The 5,512-nt window shown below is 37.5% G+C and overlaps 1 long non-coding RNA gene across 1 annotated transcript; it reads left to right on the plus strand.

The window, feature by feature from the left end:
- The first annotated feature begins 214 nt into the window (after positions 1–214).
- On the plus strand, positions 215–724 carry LOC108368694 (uncharacterized). Its single transcript, XR_001848409.1, has 2 exons — positions 215–374; positions 458–724. It is a non-coding gene; the product is annotated as an uncharacterized LOC108368694 (long non-coding RNA).
- The last annotated feature ends 4,788 nt before the right edge of the window (positions 725–5,512 follow it).

Raw genomic sequence — 5,512 nt, forward strand, 5'->3', positions numbered from 1 at the left:
CACTCTGAAGCAGATATTAAGAACAATCATTTCTTTCAATATGATAAAAAAGAGAACAGAAATTAATAATAAAACACATTTACGTAGTACAAATACAAAGTTTGTTAAAAAAAAGTCATTCTTCAAAAAGTCATTCGTCTGTAAACAACAATAGACAAAAGTATATACAAGTACAATAGCATTGCGAATAAGAGCTTGTTGCTATAAAAACTTTTTTGCCAACTCAAAAGTTTTCAGTAACTGATATTACTTCGAATCTATATCAAGCGGCGTTTTTCAATTATCCGAAATGAAGTGTGTTGTTTATTTATTAGCACTGACACTCTGCGTCCTGTTTTTTGAACAAACTCTGGCCCAGTGCTCGAATGAACCACGTAAGTATACATTAAGAAAATATTTGCATTGCAAAGTGATTCGTATGAATAGACTTGTAAATTTGTATTTTTTTTGTTTTTAGGGAACCCTATCTGTAGAGGACCAGAGGATATTGGTACGGGAGGTAGAGGATGCCGACCTGGGATAAGGTGGGCTTACGATTGGCGAAGTAGAACGTGCTTCAGATTCCGTTATCTTGGCTGTGAAGGTAATCGGAACCGTTGGTGTTCACTTAGAGAATGTCAGGACAATTGTGAACGGCGTCAATAGGATATTAAATATGAGTTTTATATTAAACTTGTGTATATATGTATAATCGCAAATATACATACATACATTTTTTTCTTTATGTACGCCAGAGTAATATAATAAATATGTGGTAAATTTGCAGAGGTAAACCTGTTTGAATCTTTATTTAATTTAATCTTTTCCTAAACTATGTATTTTTTAATAAACATCCTCCCGATTATTTAAGTCTGAAGACTACAGTGAGAAATTATAAACACAAAATTCGCTTACCCATACCATACCATTCGCCATACCAAAACGGACGGGGTTCACACTTCATGTGTTTGGTTTGTTCCAAATTTTTAGGGTTGATGCATAAACATAAATAATAGAAAAATATGAAATTTGAGCTTGATTAATATATTTTTTAAAACTTTACAGCACAAAAGCAAAAACAAATCGATTTAATAGTTTTCCAAATATCTCGAGAACGGGGCGAGGAAAAAATTAAAAAAAAAAATCACACATACACACATCGAAACACTCTAAGAGAACAAATATTTTTAAAGTTTTTTTTTGAAAAATTTTACACATAGAAATTTTTTGATAAAAAAAAATAGATTTGGAAATATGCCATCTCGAAAAAAAACAAAAAAAAATCGCAATGGTAGCTCTGAATATTGCGCTATATTTAAGTACAGTATTATGGGGTGCACTCTACAATAATTTGAGTTATGCATTTTGCAGTTTTGTAGCCCATTAAATTTTAGTATAAGAAAGTGCAAGTTTTAAGCGATTACAAAACTGACGTTATTTTTTTTTAATTTTCTTTGAAAACGGTTTTGCGCATTTTCTTCTATAAGAAAAAGTGCAAAAAGCCGTCAGCATAAAAAATATTAAAAATCAACGCAATTTTGCAGTAGCCTAAAACTTGCACTAAAATTTAACGTGTTAAAAGAATGCATACTCAAAAAAATTCTAAAAAAAATTAAAAAATTTGTAAATTTGTAGTGTACCAATTTTACTCAACTTCGGTGTAAAAAAAAATGATATCTCAAATTATCGTAGAGTGCACCATAGAATGCTATACTTAAATATTGCGCAATACTCAGAGCTACCATTGTTTTTTTGTTATTATATTTTGAGATGACGTATTTTCAAAAACTAATTTTGTTTATCAAAAAATTTATATGTCAAAAATTTTTCAAGAAAAAAAATTAAAAATATTTATTTTCATAATGAATTTTGATTTGTGTATGTATGATTTTCTTTTTAAATTTTTTCCTCGCCCCGTTCTTGAGATATTTGGAAAACTATAATATCGATTTATTTTTGTTTTTGTGCTGTAAAGTTTTTAAAAATGTATTAATCAAGCTCAAATTTCATATTTGTTTATTATTTATGTTTATGCATCAACCCTAAAAATTTGAAACAAATCAAACACATGAAGTGTGAGCCCCGTCCGATTTGGTATGGAATAGAGGTTTACGCCGACAGGCTTTGCGGCGGCGGCGTGGTCAACTTCAGAAAGAATCGGCGGCGGCGGCGACGCCGGCGCGTCTAGAAACGCCGGCGCTACTGCCCATAAGGCAGATTCCAAGGAGCCATAAGGCTTCTAACCTTATCATGTCATCAGATTATAATTCTATTTAATTCATTCATTGAATTCAAATGTTGAGTGACTGCTGCTGATGAATGGGCGAACAAAAGAAAGGCTATATAGTATATACATTAGGTTTCCCATCGACAATGCTTTTTTTGAAAATTTAAAGACCCTACCCCCTAATTTGATTCGTTTTTTATGAGAAATATTATTGCATATTTTTATAGATTTTTTAAAGGCCATTTAGAGGTCGCAGCCTGTCGATTTAGGTCAGAAAATACGATTTTCTAGACTCATGAGTTTTTGAATGACTAATTTTGGTTGAATTTCAAAAAATTTTTTAAATTTTGACCATCGATAGTTTCCACAATTTGAAAATATGTAGTACTAACGTACAAAAAAACTATTTTCGATGGGCACCCTAATATACATACATCTCTTCTATGTACTCTACAAATCCGTATGTACTATTTCAATTCAAACAAATAAAAAAATTTAAAGTTTAAGTTATTGGGGTAATTTATGTCGCTAACAACAAATGTTTGCAATAAGCTTATCAACCGTTATGTTAAATTACGGAGTGCTTACGATTTTTTGCGGGTTATATATTGAAAATAAGGTTGGCCTACTTTTTTTCAAAAGTTTAACCCATCAACTCCCACCAGAACGGGCCTTTTTGACCCACTGTTTGAAAAATGGCTTAAAAATAGTTAAATTTCCACTACTATGTTAAGCGCCAAATTTTTTTAAGGAGAACAGAATGTAATGCAAAATAATAGTAATTTTTACCAAAAAGGGGCACTTTAACTCTGTATAGAAAATATTGCGATGCGCGGCAGCAAAACCTTCCTGGGGTTTGACCACTATATATTTACTCCCAATGAGTGAAATACGCAAGAAAGTACGAAAACGCAAAACCAGCAAGAAGTTGCTAGTTTTATGAACAGCTGATTAATTTGTCAATTTCCGATGCATTTTTCATCGAAAACTAATATTTTACATCTTATTATATATTTAAATGGGTTTATTTTGTCAATTGCAACTCTAAAAGCACCACAAACAATTATTTTGTTAATGTGAATTACATTAAGCATCATGCCATCAGCTGTTTCTCTTACTAGCAAATAGTTGCTAGTAAAAATTTATCCAGTAAAAATCCAGTAAAACTTGCAAGTTCAGCTGTCATTTCTGCTCTCTCAATTTCCCCTCTTTTGCTAGTTTCTTGCAAGTATTTGCGTACGAAAACGACATCCAGTAAAAAACCAGTAAAATTAGTACTGGATTTACGGGATAGTGCGTACGCGAACAGGGCTTTTGTTTTATCTCCAATAATTGAGGAGTTAGATGCAATAAGGGCGCTTCTGTTAAAACTGCTTTCTGAGATATTGGCGTTAAAGTTTTTGATGTGTATAACTTTCTTGTTGCTGTAGTATATAAAAAAGTAGTATTGAAAAAAATTGTCTACTGCGGAAAAAATCGTCAGATTACCATTACTAATTTAACTGTAATAAACGCTTTCGATCGAAAAACGTGTTACCTATGTTTTTTTCTGAGTTACGCTTTTTTTTTTAAATCTTCAGTGGCCCAAATTATGCAAAAAACACTTATTTTAAAAATGTAATTTTCATTTCGTAAAATAGTGTTTTTATACGAGTAGTATTTAGTTCCTTCAAACGATGTATTTCAATATGCATACAACATGAAAATTTTGTACAAAATTCCCTAGGCGCCGAACGCCGCCGCCGCCGCCGCCGCGCCGATATTTTCGTAACTCGGCGGCGGCGCGTGAGAAATGACAAAAAACGGCGGCGGCGGCGGCGTGGCCCGGCGGCGTATACCTCTAGTATGGAACGCCCCATATGCATACATATGGAGGATGGTTCCGTGCACAGAAGTGGAAAACTTCTGACTGCCATTCACCTGGGAGTGGCCAGAAGCGATTCTTGTGCGTACGGTTCAAAACGCAGCTCACAACATCCGGATATTTATATCCACGTATCCTCTGGGTAGCAACCAAACACCCGTTTGGGAGCGAGCTAAAGTGAGAAGGCGCTAAACTTCGCGTGCGCTGGGTTTGGATCCCGCCACGGTAGAACCCCGCCCAATGAAAAAATCGAAAAAGCCTGGGATGAGACCCCCATTTTCTGATGACGACCACGGCAAGCGTATAAAGGACTATGATTTAAGGGTATGCACCTGGAATATCCGGACCCTTAATGGGGAAGGTGCCTCTGCCCGGCTGGTTGATGTCCTCGGGAAGACAAAGGCTGACATCACCGCCATCCAAGAAATGCGATGGACGGGGCAAGGAAAAATAAGCGTTAAGCCTTGCGACGTCTACTACAGTTGCCACGTAAAGGAGCGCAAATTCGGTGTTGGATTCGTGGTAGGAGAGAGACTCCGTCGCCGAGTACTGGCGTTCACCCCGGTGGACGAACGTCTAGCCACAATCCGCATCGAAGCTAGATTCTTCAACATCTCAATCATCTGCGCCCATGCCCCGACGGAAGAGAAGGATGAGGCGTCCAAGGATCTCTTCTATGAGCGCTTGGAACGTACATATGAGCGCTGCCCCCGACACGATGTCAAAATCGTGCTTGGCGATTTTAATGCCAAGGTGGGCAAGGAAGGGATCGAAAAACGAGAAACCAAATCGCAGAGCCTCCACGACGAAACGTCCGATAACGGACTGAGGCTGATCGACTTCGCCGGGGCCCGAAATATGGTAATATGTAGTACTAGGTTCCAGCATAAGAACATCCACCAAGCTACATGGCTGTCTCCAGATCGAAAAACGAGAAACCAAATCGATCATGTTGTGATAGACGGAAGGCATGCTTCAAGCGTTTTGGACGTACGTACACTCCGAGGACCAAACATCGACTCGGACCACTATCTTGTTGTAGCCAAGATACGCACCCGCCTCTGTGCAGCAAAAAATGTGCGCCCAACAATGCAAGGAAAGCTTAACGTCGAAAAGCTGCAATCACAACAGACGGCCAATTTATTCGCCACTCGACTCACACACCTGCTCTCTGAGAGCACTCTTCAACAATCCGACGTACGCGAGCAGTGGAACCACATTTCCCGATCATTAAGTACCGCCGCCGAAGAAGTAGTTGGATTTCAGCGAGCCCGAAAGAACAACTGGTACGATGAGGAATGTCTAGAAGCCGCAGAGAAAAAAGATGCCGCCTACAGGGCCACGCTGCGATCGGGCGCAACGCGAGCCATGTGGCACCATTATAGGGAACTGAAGAAGGAAGCGAGGCGTATTTGGCGCAAAAAGAAGAGAGAGGCCGAAAT

This window comes from Rhagoletis zephyria, unplaced genomic scaffold, assembly GCF_001687245.7.
Source record: "Rhagoletis zephyria isolate East Lansing unplaced genomic scaffold, Rhagoletis_zephyria_1.1 Rzeph_scaffold_00052, whole genome shotgun sequence".
Taxonomy (NCBI): Eukaryota; Metazoa; Arthropoda; class Insecta; order Diptera; family Tephritidae; genus Rhagoletis; species Rhagoletis zephyria.